Below are 20,195 nucleotides of genomic sequence, written 5' to 3'. Positions count from 1 at the left end.
TATCTATCTATCTATCTAGTTACAATAAATTGGATGGATGGATGGATGGATGGATGGATGGATGGATGGATGGATACATATACATATACATATACATACACATACACATACACATACACATACACATATGCACGCGCGCGCGCACACACACACACACATATAGTAGGTTTTCATAGATTTTCACAGGTACAGGTATGCATGTCTTGGAGTATTTGGGTCTTTTCCCATGTAAGATTGAGAGTATCTTGGCGACATTTCGACGAAGTCCCACTCGCCATCTTCAGGCTGGTGCCTTCGGCTTCACTAGCCTGAAGATGGTGAGTGGGACCTCGTCAAAACATTGCCAAGATACTCTCAGTCTTACATGGGAAAAGACCCGAATATATATCACCATCTTCAGGCTGGATTTTGGGCTAAAAGTGTGATCGGAGCTGCTGTATTTCTATAAATCTTGGGGGGGGGGGGGAGTGCTGGCTTTGTTTCAGTAAGTGGAATGATTGGTTGTGTGATTGTATCATGATTGGTAGATTGGTGCTGATTGGTGCTGGCTGTGTGTCCATTGTTGTTTCGTATTGTAACGGCCTGGGTGGTGGGTGAGGCTCATTTTTTGATTAGGGCTGGTTTCCAGATGTCTAGTAGATGGGAGGTATCGCCACATTTATTCATGTTGTGGGGGTGTTTCTCTATTTTGATAGCTTCCATAATTATTCTCTTGTTGAAGTGTTCTGTTTTGGAGATTAACCTGGTTCCTTCAAAATTAATTTCATGTCCTGTAGCTTTAAGGTGCTGGAAAAGGGAGGAAGTTTTTTTTTTTTTTCTTACTGTGTTCTTGTGTTCTGCGATGCGTGCATTTATTCTCCTGTTCGTTTGTCCTATGTATGTTGCAGGGCAGATTTTGCATGGTATTTCTAGCTGGATTTTGCCTTTGGGGTTTCTTAAGATGTTGGCTAGTTTTTGGTCAGTGTTGAAGGCTGTCTTGATATTGTGCTTGTGGAGAATTTTGCTGATTTTATCTGTGGTGCCTTTGATGTAAGGGAGGAGGGCAATGCCGTTATCCTGTTCTGTGTCTTGGTTTTCTGGGGGAGTCTCCCTTTGGATTAGGTTGGTAATTGTTTTTCTTTGGAATCCGTTGGAGATTAATACGTTTGTGAGAGTGTGTAATTCAGTTTTCAGGTGGCCTTTGGCTACAGAGTTGATCTGTGCAGGGGGATGATGGGATTGTGCATTTAAGTAGTGGTTGGTGTGTGTGTTTTTTTCGGTAGATGGTGTGTCCTAGAGAGCCATTGGGTTTTTTGTAAATTAGGATGTCCAGAAAGGGAAGTTGTTTGTTTGCTTCTATTTCCATAGTGAATTGTATTTTGGGGTGTAGGCTGTTGAGATGTGTACACACACACACACACACACACACACACACACACACACACACACATATTTATTTATGCTGGTCTTGTATTCGGGTCTTTTCCCGTGTGAGATTGAGATTGTCTTGGCAACATTTCAGCGCGGTCTCCCTCGTCATCTTCAGGCTGGGTTTTGGGCTTAAAGTTTGATTGGAGCTGCCGTCTTTCTATACACACACACACACAGACAGAAATAGATAGATAGATAGATAGATAGATAGATAGATAGATAGATAGATAGATAGATAGATGAGAGAGATGGAGAGAGAAAGAGGGAGAGGGAGAGGGTGAGGGAGGGAGGGAAGGAGGGAGAGAGAGGGGGAGAGAGAGTTTTAGTTATGTATATATATGTTTTAAGAGTGTATATACAGGGTAAGGTTAGACAAGTCCAGTGGAGTCAAGGTTTGTGGAAGGGGAACAAACCACAAATACCTGACGCTTCCAGCAAGGAGGTGAATGTCTCATTATCTCTCTTGCATGCTAGATCCAAAGAAATCTCACCCCCCCCCAAAAAAAACCCCTCATATGAGGAGCTGTTCCCACTGATCATGTTGACTTGCTGCAATGGAGAAGTGCAGGAACTTTTGAAAATTTGACATTGTTCATTCTCCCTTTGTGCTGATTGCACATTAATGCCATAAATACCACTAGGCAAGTTACTTTCTGAAATGCCCGGTTAAATCATGTCCTTTTGGGGAGAGCCGTCAGAGTGAAGAATGGGAAAATAAAAATATGGGCCTTAATGTTATTTCTCATTTCTGTTGCTTCTGCACAACCTAGTTTGGCTCTAAATTAAAATGTCTGTTTCCCCCTTTCATTCTGGGCTCGGATTTTTTGAAACAGCTACCAGGTCTTCGCATCCTTTTGAAGAATTACATTTGTCTATATAATTAGACTTCCTATCATCAAATAGCAAAAATAATGCATAATATAACAGACTAATTCATTGATTGATATAATTGATATTTTACTTATCTTCTCAAAAAGTATTTTAATGTGTATTAATGTTATGTTTAATTATTATGCACTTATTAAACACCATTAAATACTCACCACTGTCAAACTATATACTAAGTCTGCATTACTATTGCTATTAATCTTCTCATCGTTCCTATCACCCATCTCCTTCCACTTGTGACTGAATGACTGTAACTTTGTTGCTTGTATCCTTACAATTTATATTGATTGTTTCCTAGTATGATTTGATTGCTTATTTGTACCCTATGACTATCATTAAGGGTTCCACCTTATGATTTGTGGTGAATGTATCTTTTCTTTTATGTACACTGAGAGCATACCGTATGCACCAAAGACAAATTCCTTGTGTTTCCAATCACACTTGGCCAATAAATAATTCTATTCTATTCTATTCTATTCTATACAAAACGTATTGCTAAAAGTTATCCAAATACCTGCCCAGTTGATTCTCCTTCCCTAGATGTCTTCAAGCAGAAATTGAAGGAGAATATGTTGGGGAAAGAGATTTTACTTCCATGGAAACTTTTTATTCATTTCATATTTCAAACTAAATCAGCTTGGTCTTCAGATGAAAAGCAGGATGAGAATATTATTTGGATTTTGAGCTTTTAAAAAAATATGTTACAATGTCTGAGTTGTGTGTGAAGAAAGGCATACTTTACTGTGCACACAGAAGTGCATAGTTTGAAAGACAAAGGCGAAGAGAAGTGCATTAAAATCATTATTGAAATACATACTTAAATACGAATTGTGTGTGTGTGTGTGTGTGTGTGTGTGTATAGAAAAGCAGAATAATGAAAGTGAAGATGTAGATTTGTCTTTTATAAGTGGATGGGGGGAAGGGGAATCCAACACTCAAGAAAATGAAAAAATAATAATAAAGAAAACTAGAAGAAAACTACTTCCACATTTTTGCCAAGAAAACTACAGTATCTGAATGTGTTGTAGCCTTAGAAATCACAAGAAGGATAGTTAAAGAAAACAATCAAAGGTGATCATCAAAAATACATTATTGATTTATCGATCAATGATTTTTTTGAGATGATTTCTCTAATTCAGGATTTGCTGCACCAGCAAATGATAGGAGTAAATGGCCTTCCAGGAAGTAGTCTAATCCAATGTGTCTTAACCTTGACAACTTTAAGATGCAGAGACTTCAAGTCCCAGAATTCTGGGAACGGAAGCCCCTACATCTTAATATTGCCAAGTCAAGAAACACTGATCTAGTTGTATAACCTTATATGCCTTCAAATCAGTCCTAAAAATACTTTTAGTAGCATTGCCTACACATTGAGAAATAAACTTTAGAGTAGAGTAGAGTAGCGTAGCATAGCATAGCATAGCAGAGTTGGAAGGGACCTTGGAGGTCTTCTAGTCCAACCCTCTGTTCAGGCAGGAGGAAACCCTATACCACTTCAGACAAATGGTTGTCCAATCTCTTCTTAAAAACTTCCAGTGTTGGAGGATCCACAACTTCTGGAGGCAAGTTGTTCCATTGATTAATTGTTCTGTCAGGAAATTTCTTCTTAGTTCTAAGTTGCTTCTCTCCTTGATTAGTTTCCACCCATTGCTTATTGTCCTGCCCTCAAGTGCTTTGGAGAATAGCTTGACTCCCTCTTCTTTGTGGCAACCCCTGAGATATTGGAAGACTGCTATCACTTTCTCTTAGCCAGGTTGACAATATAGCGGAGAAGATTATACCCCATCTTTACACACTCATTGTATCTCTTTCTTCATATGCTGACCTGACAGGCAAACTATTTCACTTGATGTCCTTTTAGGCATCCCCAGTTTTAACTATTTTCCCTTCCTTTGATGAAATCTAACTAGGAAAATCTAAGTGTTAAAATCCGTCTTTCAGAATAAATTACTCAGAGAGAATTTAAACTTTCTTGAGCCCAGGTGCTCCCAAGCCGTATCAGAATACATTCAAAGGGAAAATACCTCCCTCCTATTTTCTCCACTACAAACAAACAAACAAACAAACACTCCAAAAGTTCTTCATTGCAATCAGAGATCTTCCTCCTTATCCTTCTGCGCTTATTTAAAGCAGGTCAAATAGTCATCTAGATTCCATGTGGAAAGGGGTTGGGGGGAATTTTGATCCAGAGGCTGGCACACACCCATGTTACATTTATATTAAGGGAGGGGGGAACCATTAAAAGATTCAAATGCTACGCATTCTGTATTGTTCCATCTTTTTTCCAGCCAAAATCTCTTGCATTGTCATCTTAGCAGTGACAAGGGAAAAGCAACAGCACCATCTAGGGGTTGAGACAAACTGTTTCCATACAAAGGTCTTTAGCAAAAGAGAACATCCTAAAAAATTGTCTTGCGGGATCATTTCTTTACACATAAAAGCAAAAAATAAATAAAAAATAAATTCATGACACTGTTTTCTCTTATACTTTACTCGAACTCTGTACCATTTCTGTCTGGAAAGTGTGCAGAGCAGAACAACAAAGATGATTAAGGATCTGGAAGCTAAATTGTACAATGAACGGTTGAAGGAGCTAGGTAAGTCTAAAATGTTTAGCATAGAATAGAGCTGCGAGGGACCTTGGAGGTCTCCTAGTCCATCCCTGTGCTCAAGCAGGAGAACCTATACCATCTCAGACAAGTGACTGTCCAGTCTCTTCCTAAAAACATCCATGATGGAGTGCTCACAATTTCTGAAGGTGAGCTGTTCTACTGGTTAATTGTCCTCACTGTTAGAAAGTTTCTCCTTAATTCCAGGTTGTTTCTGTCTTTGTTTAGTTTTCAACCATTGTTTCTTGTCCTTTGGTGCTTTGGAGAATAATTTGGCCCACTCTTCTTTGTGGCAGCCCTTCCAGTATTGGAATACTGTCATGTCACCCCTGATTCTTCTTATCTTTAGACTAGCCAGACCCAAATCCTGCAGCTGTTCTTCATATGTTTTGGTCTCCAGGCCTCTGATCATTTCAGTTGCTCTTCTCTGAACTTTTTTTTCGAAAGTCTCAACATCTTTTTTGTAGTATGGTGATCAAAATTGGTTGCAGTATTCCAGGTGTGGTCTTACATAGGGTTTTGTAAAGTGATACTAATACTTCACGTGATCTTCAGTCTACAACCCAGGATTGTGTTAGCTTTTTTAGCTGCTGCTGCACACTGCTGGCTCAGATTCAAGTGATCATCCACTAGGATGTCTACCTATTGCAGAAAGGGTTAGAGGGAAACGTGATAAAAGTCTTCCAGTACTTGAGGGGCTGTCATAGAGAAGAGAGATCAATTTATTCTCCAAAGCACCAGAGGGCAGAACAAGAAGTAATAGGTGGAAGCTTGTTAAAGCGAGACCCAATCTAGAAGCAAGGAGAAATTTTCTGACAGTGAGAATGATTAATCAATGGAATAGCTTCCCTCCAGAGTTTTGGGTGCTCCATAACTGGAGGTTTTCAAAATGAGACTGCACCAGGTCTCCTACTTTGAGCAGGAGGTTGGACTAGAAGCCCTCTGTGGTCAGCCCTACAATTCTATGTTCTGTGTAATGGATAAAAGGCATAGTGAGTAGCTGGAATATCCCAAAAAAGTCAATATGGTGGCAAAAATCCACTGTTTTTTTAAATGTCTTTTGTAGTTGAGATGCATGTTAAAAAGTATACACTTGGGAAATGCCCCAAGGATTTTGGGTGTCATGATATTTTACATATGGGAAGAAGAAACTTTCTTCTTGGGGAAGATAGCATCTTTTTATTTTATCCAAGTTTGGAGTTTTAGAGAAAGACATTTAGGCCACCTGATCCAGATCCCTACGTGGTGAAGTAATGGATGAAATTGATAATATCTGATTGTATCTGTCTGAAGGGGAAAACTCACAATCGTCACATGGAGAATTGTCAAGATTGTCTTCATAATATCTCCATGGTGCTTTTCTCTAGGCGAGTGGCAGCATGTAAATTTAATAAATTATTATTATTGTGATGCATCACACCTTCAGCCAGATTTGGCATTTTTATCCAAAGTGTTTGAAAATACTATCAAGTATTTCCCAAGGACCTTAGATAAGCAGATGTTCTTGTTTGATGGTGTTGAAAGTATCACCGCAGAATGTAAGCTGTTCTGAGTAAATCTGCCTTTTGCAATTGACAAATGATCTTGTGTCAATGCCGGGGTTGTCCAAGGGGTCCTCCAGTTGTTTTGAGATTGCACCCAAGGCACTTGGTACATCTTTGCTTTCTTGTGCTAGTCATGGTGTTTCTATTGTTGTTGTTGTCTATGCAGATCCTTCACATATGTAAAAATAAATTTAGACTTACCATTTTAATTTACCATCCTGTTAGAATGACCATTTTTTCGGAGTATAAGATGCACCGGAGTATAAGACGCACCAAGATTTTGAAGAGGTAAATTTAAAAAAAGTTTTTGCACTTTGCAGACCTCAGAAACCCACTTCATGCCTCATTTTTTGTGACAAAGGGGCATGCAGAGAGTTTGAGAAGCCTGCAAAGTGCTCCTGGGGGCAGGGGGGGCAAAAATGAGCAAAAAATGTCCCTTTTTTTTTTTTTGCAAAAACAGGCCCATTTCCCCCCCCCCCCAAAAAAAGGACATGCATAGCCTTTAGGAGGCTTGTAGGGTGCTCCTGGGAGCTGGGGGGGGGCACAAATGAGAAAAAAACAGGCCATTTTCCCCTCATTTTTGCCCTCCCCAGCCCCCAGAGCACTTTGCAGGCCTCCCAAGGATTTCAGGAGGCCAAAAATGCTGTATTTGGTGTATAAAATGCACTCAGATTTTTGCCCCCTTTTATGGGTGGGAGGGGGGAAAGGTGCGTCTTATACTCCGAAAAATATGGTAGCCCTTCCATTCCTACAAACACACACACACACACACACACACTTCTTGAATGAGAAGCGAAAACTCTTCTTCTCCCTCAAGGGAATAATCAAAGTCCAGTTGCCTTTTGAAAAAAGCACCTTTGAGACAACTGTGACTTGGATGACTGAGAAACTCCATAGACATTTTTTGATCCTGTGATCTAAAACAGATCTTGTTTCTGACTTTACTCTAAGAGAAAGTTACTTTTAATCTCTCCAGTGTGCAATCAATGTATGATTCTTTCCTCTATCAGCATCCTCCTATTCTCTGTGTGCCTTCTCCCTCAGATGTCTTCCATCAGCAAGAACAGAGTTCAAACCAAATCTTTACAAGATGCAACCATGAAAGGGGGAAAAGAAATCTGGGAATATACAGTTGGTGTGTGCAGACTGTTAAATCATCCCAACTGTTTGGTGAGTGGCAGGTTTATGCATTCAGTTCAGCAGTAAAGGCTACACACAAACACTTTGTTTTCTTTAAATCTATATGCAGAATGACGTAGATGGTAAATAATGCATGGCAGTCAAAGTTGCTTAAACACACACAAAGATAAATGGGCATATGAAACAAACATTTTGGTCTGTGGAGTTCCTGAAGTGGCTTGATTTGAACAGCAATTACTGTAAGCCCAAACATGCAAATATATGGACATTTCCTTAAATCATACTGTAAAATAAATGTGTTGAATATCATAATTTGACATGTAGAATACCATGCTAAGCTAACGTACAGTTGGTTTCTTGGTAGTTCAGCCTGGTTTAGAAAACGTAGCCATTCTCTTCTGTAAACCGAGCTGTCATGTTAAAGCATATATTGGCTTGTTTATTTTTCCATTGCATGTCATGGGAGCACAATATATATTGTATTCTTTGCTCTTAGAACCGTGATAGCAAACTTATGGCACGCGTGCCAGAGGTGGCACACAGAGCCCTCTCGGTGGGCAAGCACACTATTGCCAGCTGCCCTTCCAGGTTCCATCATGCGCATGCACGCATGCACACTGCCCAGATGCTCTATTTTGGGTTCTGGCACACGTATGCATGCCGGTCAGCTGGTCTTCACATAAAAGCAACCGGAACCCAAAAGAGAGCAACTGGATGGTGCACATGTGTACCGGATCATCTGTCCAGTGCGCATGCACACGATGGGGACCCGGAAGAGCAGCTGCTGTCTTCCAGGTTCTGGCACTCTGGCGCGCATGTACACAGACACTCCCATTTCAACATTGGTGTCGAAGAGGTTAACCATGTCTTGGAATGTGGAGCTTTATTCATGCAGGTGTGTGTCCTGTTCCAGACCACACACACACACAGAAGTGCGAGTCCTGTGATCTGGTGAAGGATTCTTCCTCATCCTGCTGACCAGCTGCAGCTGTGTTCCTTCTCATCCTGCACTTCGGATTCAGTCCCCAAGCCCTTCTTCTTCAGCCAGATGCTCATCTCATTGATCCCCTGATGGCCCCTCCGAGGTTCCTGGCCTCTCATCTTCTTCCCATTCACGCTCTGCTTGGAGACCTCCTTCCTGACACTCCCCATGCTCTCATCCAAAGCTGCTGGAGTTGGCTCTTGTTCATCATTTGAGCCAGCAGCGGGGAAGCCATCACAGTAGGGGTGAAATCCTCCCAGTTTGGCTGAATCGGCAGGGATGATTGGCATCAGTTCTCCAAGCCAGTGGCAAAAATCCCTGGTGGCCCCTCCCACACCCACCTGGTCACCCTGTCACCGTTGGCCTCTTTCGGCCACTCGACCCACCCACCCAATCTGAATGTTTCTCCCTCCATTCACAGCACAGCTGCTGCTTGTCCCTTTAAGGTAGACCCCTGGAGGGAGGCAGATGGAGTGGACCATAAAGGGAGCAGCAGCTCTGCTGTGAACAGAGGGAGAAACGTTCAGATTGTCTCTGCCACAGAATTCAACATTAAATGCATCACAGACAATCCAAACCAGAGGTGGGTTCCTACCAGTTCGCACCAGTTCGGTAGAACCAGTTCGTCAAATCTCCTGAACCGGTTAGAAGAGGTTCCACCAGTGGACCCGGAAAGCAGGCCACACCTACAGAAGAGGTTCCAAATTTTTTTGAAACCCACCACTCACACACACTCACTCACACACACACACACACACACACACACACAGAGAGACTCACAGAGAGAGAGAGAGAGAGAGAGAAAGAAAGAAAGAAAGAAAGAAAGAAAGAAAAGAAAAGAAAAAAGAAAAAGTGAGAGAGAGATGAAAGAAAAAAGGGACAGAGAGACAAAAGGAAGGAAAGAGAGAGAGAGAGAACACATGGCTGGCAAGCCACTCCTACCAGGTGACATGGCCGGCAAGCCACTCCCACAAAGGAGGCCACACCCACAGAGTAGGTTCGAAAAATTTTTGAAACCCACCACTGATCCAAACGTTTCTCCCTCCATTCACAGCAGAGCTGCTGCAGCCTGTCCCTTTAAGGGAGGGAGGGCACCATAAAGGAAGCAGCAGCTCTGCTGTGAATGGACTCAGACACATTTTTTCCTACTGGGTTTTGTGGGCGTGGCTTGGTGGTGGTGGTGGCGGTATGTGACTGAGTAGGCGTGGCCATGAGTGACATTGACTTGGCCGTGCCCACTCGGTCACAGGACCCCACCACCAAGCCACGCCCACAGAACCCGGTAGTGAAAAAAATTGAATTTCACCACTGCATCACAGTGTGCAATTTAGGATACAGGTAGACTTACAATCATTTGTTTCACAATGCTTCAAAGTTTTTCCATTTTTCTTCATTAAAATCATAATAAAGTTATATGAGAAAAGAAGGAAAGTAAATCTGAGTGTCAGAAACTTTCTTTTTATTCTACGATCTTCATCAGCTGCCCTACTTGTGTTCAGATGATGGCTACCACAACAGAATTTTTTTAAAAAAAGACAGTAATCCCATCTCTAGCCTAAATCCTGTCCCCGTTTTTTTTCCTTTTAATGAAATGCTTATTTTAAAATGAAGGCCTTTAAAATCTGCACAATTCCTTTATCTTAAAATGATGAAGCATATGAATTATGTGTGCCTTATTTCTTTCAGTACAAGTTCATGAGTGTGGCTTGTAGAACTGTACTTCTATCCCATTATGCATGCTGATCGTTAGAAGTGGCTATTGTGTTGGAGTGCAGAATCGTGATATACACCCTTTTCTCCTCTGTCATTAGAGATTAAGCTTTCATGTTGAAATAGTATATCGATGCTTTCCATCAAACGTCTCTCAACAGGTGTAAATTTAAAACTTAGAGATAACTCGTAGCTAACATTATGACCAGTTCGGAGAACCTCCAAATCCCACCCCTAGCTGGCCCTGGACCTCGGCCTCCCACCCCACCTCTCTCCTCCCAGGAGTCTCTATACAACCCATTTTGGATGCAAGGTAAGTACAGGGCCTGCACGGAGGCTCCAGAAGGGGGAAAATGGGTCTCTGGGTCCTGGGGAAGGTAAAAAGGCCTTAGACTTACCTACATCCCTCAATGGTTCATTGCATGGTTTAGACTCCAGATCCCTTATCATGTTGCTGCTCGTAGTATAGGATATCACTTGTTTACATAGGTTCCACCACAAAACCGCGAAGCCCTTATCCGCGCCGACATAAGTGCAGAGGGCAAATCCGCGCCGTCTGAAGCGCTAAGGAAAAACGCGACCCTACTGCGATGACATAACCGTGGAGGGCAAATCCGCGCCTTCCGAAGCACTCAGCACCCTAAACCTAAACCTAACCCTAAACCTAACCCTAAACCTAACCCTAAACCTAACCCTAAACCTAACCCTAAACCTAACCCTAACCCTAAACCTAACCCTAACCCTAACCCTAACCCTAACCTAACCCTAACCCTAACCCTAACCCTAAACCTAACCCTAAAGCAAACCCCTAAACCTAATCCTAACCCTTACCTTAATTTAAATCGGCTTTCTGCCACCGCGCTGTTGTCGCGGCGGTGATGACGCGGGGTGATGACATCGCGGCTTTAGCGATGCAGTTTTATCACCGCTATTTTGACTAGTGCAGTTTTGTCATGCCACGGTTTACATATTCCCTTTCCCCAACCCCCGTGATCTGATGTCATGTATGGGAGTAGGAATGCTTGCTCTCCTTAAAGATCAGGGTGACCAAAAAAGAAGGAGGAAGATATATATTAAAATTAAATATTTATATTGAAAAGGAATGATATATACCATCAACATAAAAAGGAGCTTGCTCAGAAGCTGAAATACACTAATGAGATGATGAGTGCGAAGTAAAGGAGAGAGGTAAGGGAAGAAGAGAGGGATAGGAGAGAGGGCAGGGGAAGAGGAGGAGAGAAATGAGGAGTGGAAAGGGGAGAAAGGGGAAGGAGAGAGAAAGGGGAAGTTCGAGTGTGACAGAGGGAAGAAAAGAGGCAGGGAGGGGAGGGGAGAGGGAGAAGAAAGTGATGGATAAGTTACAAATATGGTGTATGGAGAGCAGAAGAGCCAATAATTGTTTTGGGGAGTTGATGGTAAGATGAATTGATGTAAACATTTAATAATACAATCTGATGTTGGTTATGTAATAGTATACATGTGGTTATATGTTATGAAAATGAAAAAATAAAAAACTATATACAAAAAAAACAGATGTTCCTCAACTAAGTCTAATTTTGATTACAACTCTTATAACTGGAGGTATACTTGACCATGGGCAAGCATGCAGACTTGGCATATATTACTGAGACTTAGCTGAGGGAGATCTGATCTATCTATAGCTCAACCTTATGGTACAGCATGTCCCAAGTGTGATTTTATAGCAATAGCAATAGCAGTAGACTTATATACCGCTTCATAGGGCTTTCAGCCCTCTCTAAGCGGTTTACAGAGAGTCAGCATATTGCCCCCAACAATCCGGGTCCTCATTTTACCCACCTCGGAAGGATGGAAGGCTGAGTCAACCCTGAGCCGGTGAGATTTGAACCGCTGAACTGCTGATCTAGCAGTAGCCTGCAGTGCTGCATTTAACCACTGCGCCACCTCGGCTCCTAAATTTTCCAAAAAGGCAACTGGACTTTCTCAAGGAATGGATGATTGAATGAACGGATGGCCTAAGAATCTCCATAGACATTCACCATAGCATATCAAATATTATGACCTGGAATGCAAGTGGAATAAATTGAAGTAGCATGAATGGTAAAGAGCAAAAGAGGGAGGGAAGGAGGGAAGGAGGGAGTGAGGGAGGGAAGGAAGGAAGGAGGGGAGGAGGAGGGAGGGAGGGAAGGAAGGAAGGAGAGGAGGAGAGAGGGAGGGGAGGAGGGAGGGAGGGTGGAAAGGAGGAAGGAAGGAAGGAAGGAAGGAAGGAAGGAAGGAAGGAAGGAAGGAAGGAAGGAAGGAAGGAAGGAAGGAAGGAAATTTTTGACGGTATTTGAAAGTTTTTGAAAGAGGATTGCTGTACAGACCTAACTAAAGGTGGCCTGATCCTATGGAGTGGAGTTGAGCAATGCATGCAGGAAAGTGAATATATTGGTTTAATTATGAATGAAGGGGGCCAAAATGTATGTCAGAAAAAAATGAATTGGCATTATGCAGATAGTTAAGGGCGTGTGTGAAAGTAGTAAACAATAGGTTGCTGATATTTGCATGTTACGCTGCAATGAATTCTGATAATGGAAGAAAGAGAGGTGAGTTTAAAGCAAAAACATCCTAACATTCTGAATAAATACCATCAGTGGGGGGGAGTTCTGCTAGGCGATGTGAAAGGGTAAAACTAAGAGAGCAAACAAAAAAGGGACTGGGTTTTTCAGAGATCCAAATATGAAAGGGAATAATTACTGTTTTGTGGGCCTCTGCTTTGAAAAAGATCTGTTTGTTCTGAACACTTGGTTAAGCATGAGTCCATTCAAACACAGACATGGCAAAAGAATAAAGCTAAAGCTAAAAGCTTGATTGACTGTTTGGGATGAAAGACTGAGCGTATTCATACGGAGCACAATGGCAGTGGGAGAGTCTGAATGTTTGACAGATCACACTTGATAGCGTCAAAACTGTATCTGGGAAAAATGTACACAGAAGAAAAGGAAAGAGTTTTGTTTTTTTTTTAAAAAAATCTCTTTTTGCCTGCTCTACTGCTTGTCCTCGAGGTACGACTGTCATTGAGCCTGGCATTGCGGTCATAAATCATTCACGGCCATAAAATAGATCGTCACATGACCGGAGCCTTGATTTTACTCATGATTGTTAAGCGAATGTAGCGTTCTTAAAATGAACACTGCAGTCCCTAAGCCAGTGAGGGCTGACTTTTTTGCCGTTGTGTGCCAAAAGAGTGCGCATGCGCACGCCAGCACCCATAATGCAATGCACACATTACCCCCCTTAGTGTGGCCTACCTCCACGTGTGCATCTGTTACTTCCTTGCATGCGCCCTGCCCCCATGCGTGCATGTACAACCCCCGTGCCCTCCCCACGCATGCACCCCACACACCCTTCACCCATTTTTGACTTCCAGGTTGGTGCAGGAGGCCTTCAAGGCCCAAACCAGGACACAGAGGGCCTCATGTGTCCCCACCCGTGCCCCATTTTGGGCCTGGAAAGCCTCCAGCACCAACCTGGAAGCCAAAACGGGGTGCAGGGGAGCTGCGTGAGACCCCAAAATGCAAGGCAAGTGGCCCCCATGCTTGCATTCCTCCCCCCTACACATGTGCAGCAGGGACCCAAAGACCAGCTGGCTGGTGGGAGGCGCCCACGCATGCACAGTGGAGCTGGGCTGGCGTGACGGCTGGCATGCCCACAGAGAGGGCTCTGTGTGCCACCTGTGTCACACATGCCTTAGGTTTGCCATCACAGCCCTAAGCAAACTGCCCAGTTGTTAAAACAACACATAGTTCATTATGGGCATTTTTTATGGAAACCAGTAGTTGTTGTGGCCCAGCAGGAGCCATTGGAGCTACAAACAGACTCCGACAGCGAGGGGCCCTATGAGTCGGCTCTGGAAGATGTGGAGGACCCTGGACAGGGTTCAGACTCCGAGCAGAGAGGCTAGTTGGCCACCAGGAGGTGCCTGAGGCATGGAGCAGCGGTGAAAGCAAAAGGGAGTTGGTCCCTGACGTCAGGCCCTGGAGCAGTGGGGAGGAGCTAAGGGAGTTGGTCCCAGACGCCAGGCAAAGGCGGGCAGATAAGCACTGACAGCAACTATGCAGATACAGAAGATAATTGGACCCAGGTGGTTGTAATTAGGCTCCTCCCAAGAATATAAGGAGAGACTTTGGAAGGAGGCTGTTTGCTGGATTCAACTAATATACTAATGCTGGAGAAGCTCTCGTGTGTATTTCTTATCTTGGAAGTCTGGATTGCTGCCAAAGTCTTGTCCGTGTGTTAATTTACTGTGAATAAATTGTCTAGCAGTAATCTTGTGTCGGAGTGCCTCGGCGTATGGAGGGAGGGTCAGAACAAGTAGTTAATACCTATTTCCGGGGGGGGGGGAATTGTGGGACACTGCAAAAGGCCATAAATGTAGCTGGTTGGTGACAGCCTCACATTCGCTATTCCTTGCTGAATGTAGCAGTTGTTCAGTTTTTGTGTGTGTTTTGCAGCCCATATTCTTATTAGACTCCACAACCTCTTTAAGATCCTTATTTGCCCAGGAAGAGCAGCTAAAGCAGATGTCTTCAGCTTGAAATCCAGCATTACTAATTTTCCCATTCATGAAATTAATAATGTTTCTGTGTCATTAGCAATTAGCCTAACGATGTCGCCTGAGGCTCTCCTCATCAGGACACACTTAACTTCTGACAAAATGTGTTTATTGCTTGGGATTGATTGAAACCATGGCTGTGCTTTTCCTTGTGCCTTTTAAATTTTGCTTCCTAGGATGAACTTAATGTTTGCTTACAACTTCTGTATAAGAGCTGGGCTGTGCTTGGCCCTAAATCACACAGGAAACAGTCAGATTTGGGGCAATTAGAACTTCGAATCAAAGCTATGAAGCCTTCCATGAGGTAAAGTTATAGAAGGTAACAATAAACGCGGTCACAATAAACCACTGACATGGTGGCTCAGTGGCTAACACGCTGAGCTTGTCAATCAGAAAAGTCGGCAGTTCGGCAGCTCAAATCCCTAGCACTGCGTAACGGAGTGAGCTCCCGTTACTTGTCCCAGCTTCTGCCAACCTAGCAGTTCGAAAGCACGTAGAAAATGCAAGTAGAAACAAAAGGGACCACTTTTGGTGGGAAGGTAACAGTGTTCCATGCACCTTTGGCATTTAATCATACTGGCCACATGACCACAGAGACGTCTTCGGGCAGCGCTGGCTCTTCAGCTTTAAAATGGAGATGAGCACCGTCCCCTAAAGTTGGGAACGACTAGCACATATTTGTGAGGGGAACCTTTACCTTTCCCTTAACAATAAATGTTGAAATGAAGGAACACCAGCACAATGTGAAAGGCAGGAACTGCATCAATAGGATATGAGAGTCAGTTCCCTCACAGTCGTGAAAAACAATAATAAAGCTGACCAATATAAAAACAGAAGATAGATGGAGTCAGGATAAGAGAGCCGGGTGATTCATTATGTAGTCTCTCCCCCCCCCCCCCCCATCTCCCTCATACTCATGAATATGTGTTTCTTTTCTCTTTTTTATTGCTTTGGTGTGTTTTTTTTCTTTAAGGACCAGGGGAGACATGATAGCAGTGTTTCAATATTTGAGGGGCTGCCACAAAGAAGAGGGAGGGTCAACCTATTTTTCAAAACACAAGAAGGCAAGATAAAACAGAATGGATGGAAACTAAACCAGAAGAGAAGCAACCTAGAGCAAAGGAGAAATTCCCTGAACAGTGAGGACAATTAACCAGTGGAACAGCTTGCCTTCAGAAGTTGCGGGTGCTCCATCCCTGAAGGTTTTTAAGAAGAGACTGGATAACCATTTGCCTGAAATGACATTAGGGTTTTCTGCTTGGATTAGAAGACCTCCAAGGTCCCTTCCAATGTTCTTATTCTATGTTCTTTTTTCTAGATCTTTATCTGCAAATATTGGACAACTACTAAGTTCAACAAGGAGTAAGAAGTTTTCATGTCTCATTACTGTCTTGAAGAAGGCACTAGCCTTGTGTAGATGAAAAAGTCAGACTGAAGATGAGTCCAACACAGGATGGAGGTGAGTGGAAGTCAAAAGTTTTTGAAATGTAGCCTATCTAGCATAACTCATAGAAGAGAATAATTGTAGCTCAGAGTTGAACTGGGGGTGGGGGGGTTATTCTTTGTGCTCACTGAACTTGCTTGTTTTCTTGCAGACATTTCATTACCCAACTAAGTAATGTTATCAATGCTAGAACGGAGTGGATTTTTTTTCTCATTTTATATGCTATAGGTAGTCCTCAACTTACAACAGTTCATTTAATGACCCTTCAAAGTTACAATGGCACTGGAAAAAAAATGAACTATAGCCATTTTTCACATTTACAATTGTTAAAGCATCCCCATTGTCATGTCATCATAATTCAGACGCTTGGCAACTGACTCGTATATTTTTTATAAAGAAATTTTTTTATTTTTGAATAAACACAGACAAAACATATAAAAATCAACACAAAACCATCTTCCATTACAAATTGTAGAAAGTGTGTCGATTCGTTACAAAACCTCCGTGCATCCCTTCCACAGTCATCACCTACAATTCATATCAAATCATATATTTTAAATCATGTGTGTGTGTGTGTGTGTGTGTGTGTGTGTGTGTGTGTATCATCATACCTTAACCTTCATTTGACTATAATTGTTTTTACGTCCCTTTATATAAAATATTCCAGATTTAAAGCAAAACCACATAATGGCATTCCATTAGCTCTTCCCAATATCATCCAGTAACATTACATCTTTATAACATGTTCTACATAAAAAATGGTGATATTTAATAACAGAGTTTCTAAACCTCCTTTCGTAGTCACCATTTGCAATTTATATCAAATTTCCTCTTATCAAAACAATACATATATATGCATTATTATCATTATCAATCAATTATTTAACTGTATCCATTATCACTTCATTTTATACATAATGCTCTAAATTTAACTAAATTTGACTTAATTTTTTATTGTAAGCTTTCATTACATCATCCTGAGTCTTTCCAGGATCTCTTGCCATTTGTGGCATTGGTATTCTGGTTATTTCCTTAGTAAGTTTTGTGTGGTTCAGTTCACTGTCAGTATCAACAATTTTCTTGTCTCTTTGTTTATTTTTTTCCTTCAGTTTTTAGAACTCTGACCTCCACTTTCTTCATTTGATGAACATCCTCAATTTTTCCATCAAATTTTACTGTTCTACGATCTATGTTCTCCAATCTCTTCTCAATTTTCTATGTTACTTCTAATATTTTTTTGAATTTCAAACATAATCTTTTGCAATGTTAAGGTTTCTTTTTCATGTTGCGCCATTCTTCCAACTTGTAAACACTGCCACTCTGACATTCAAACCTTTTTTATTAAATTTAAAGCAAGTTCATTTATAATCTTCCAAGATAAAGCTTTGTTTTCACGTGCATGCATACTTACCTCTTGAGACACACACACACACATAAACACTCGAGCCTCCACGACACTCCAGGTACTCAGCGGAGCATCTCGCTGGCACCGTGTGCTCCGTTCTTTGTATGCAGAAGTGCTCAAATACAGGTAAGGAGCTCGGGTGGGCAGGCCCTCCAGAGCACCGTACCGGAACGGTACCCCAGGCGTACAGCCTGCAACCCACCACTGATTCCCTCCCCACTCTAGGGAAAGGATACTGTAAAATCTCCATTCCCACCCCACTCCTGGGGGAAGGCTATCGCAAAATCTCCATTCCCTCCCAATCAGCTGGGACTTGGGAGGTACCAAATAGATGGGGGAGGGGCCATCAGAGGTGGTATTTTTCAGTTCTCTGAACTATTCAAAATTTCCACTACTGTTTCCCCAAAACTGGTCAGAACCTGCTGAATATCACCTCTGGACTTGTTGGTTTCTGACTAGGATGTCATTTACTGCTAGATTGTTTGTCTGACAAACTCAGTCTTGCTGACTCGGTATCAATATGTACCGCAGCTTTCCTCTCCTTCACAAATGGTAGGTATGGCTGCAATTCTCCAAAAGGTAAATTGCTCATCACTGAACTAGATCCCTGCTGACCGTATTGACAGAAGTGTTACAGAAATTAATATGCTTGTTGTTTCTGTTTTATGTGCCTGCTCAGTATTGAACAGAAATACCACTGGTGGTTTTAAGCCATAAGAGGCTGCCTGAATTATGTTTTAAAAGAACAGCTACATTTAGAAAGCGTTGGCTAAGAGTCACCAAAAAAAATGTCTCCTGCCATGAGATTAAAAGTGCAAAAACCACTCAGGACCTCCAAAACCAAATTTAGAAAATTGTGTATCATACTATCCAAAATGACATCTGGTTTTCCCGTGAAGTAAAATAGGATAGAATAACAGAGTTGGAAGGGACCTTGGAGGTCTTCTAGTACAACCCTCTGCTTAGGCAGGGAAGCCTACATCACTTCAGACAAATGGATATCCAACATCTTCTTAAAAACTTCCAATGTTGGAGCATTCACAACTTCTGGAGGCAAGTTTTTCCACTGATTAATTGTTCTCACTGTCAGGATATTTCTCCTCAGTTCTAAGTTGCTTCTTTCCTTGATTAGTTTCCACCCATTGCTTCTTGTTCTACCCTCAGGGGCTTTGGAGAATAGCTTGACTCCCTCTTCTTTGTGGCAACCTCTGAGATGTTGAAACACTGCTAACATGTCTCCCTTAGTCCTTCTTTTCATCAAACCAAACATACACAGATCCATCAACCGTTCTTCATATGTTTTAGTCTCCAGTCCCCTAATCATCTTTCTTGCTCTTCTCTGAACTCTTTCTAGAGTCTCCACAATTTTTTAAAAATCGCGGCGACCAAAACTGAGTGCAGTATTCCAAGTGTGGTTTGAATTTTTCTTTTCTAAATGTTAAGGCAAAATAAAATGTCTTCTTTTATGAGTAGTAACATTTCTGAGGAGATTTGTATACATCCCTAAAAATTTTCTGGAACACTTTCAGGTCAATTATATGTCATTATTAGAGAAATATTTTTAATATAAAGTTAGCCTCACTCTTCCCCCCCCCCCCCCCGGTACCTTTAAGCATTCAACTGGTGTTTTTTTTTTGTGAGTAATCCCTTGGTTCCTATTAAAGTCACATCATCTCATAAAAATGAGAAAATATGGAGCATTCAAAAAAAGAGAGTGACAACAGACACTCAACGGAAGAGTGATCATCAGAAAAGGCAATTTCTCTTTCTTGGTTTTGCTTTTTAAAAGAAAAAATGCAGAACGAACACAACGGATCTTGTGTCACTGCAATATTTTACCCTGTCAGACATTCCTCCTGCAATCTATAGATATGCCATTCAAAAGGAAGGGTATAAATTCTTTTTAGTGCATTTACATTTCGTGTAGGAGAAAAATGCCGGTTTCTTTTCCTTACACTTATACATTTGATTTTACATTTTAATTTTGTTCTCGAATGCGAAGGGTCAGAAGTGACTCAGGTATGGAAAAAAAATTGTAATGGCTTTTGTTGAGAGTGAAAGAAATTCAGTCATTCTCCAAGGGTCAAGTTTTCTATTTTTCTTCACACAGATTGATCCCAGGTTATGCCCAGTTTAACCCTCAGGAACTATTTTAAGAATGAATTCCACCAGACGTTACGGAAAGCAAATTTGGATTTATCTGAGGAGATCCTCCTGCTCAAGCAAATAACCTACCCTGTTTCACTGAAAATAAGACCTTCCCGGATAGCCTAATCAGGCTTTTGAGCACATGCGCTAAAATAAACCCTTCCCCAAAAGTAAGCCCTCCCCCAAAACATTGCAACACAGCAGCAGCCATGAGATGACCACGCTCGCCGCCCCCTCAGGGGTGAGTTTCTCACCCCGTTCCAACTGGTTCGGTTGGAACGAGGCTGGCGGCGTCCTCGCGCACGCGTGCGGCGCACACGTGCATGCGCGCGGTGCACA

Source organism: Thamnophis elegans, chromosome 5 (assembly GCF_009769535.1).
Source record: "Thamnophis elegans isolate rThaEle1 chromosome 5, rThaEle1.pri, whole genome shotgun sequence".
Taxonomy (NCBI): domain Eukaryota; kingdom Metazoa; phylum Chordata; class Lepidosauria; order Squamata; family Colubridae; genus Thamnophis; species Thamnophis elegans.
The sequence above is the reverse complement of the archived record's forward strand: the minus strand, read 5'-3'. Positions refer to the sequence as shown.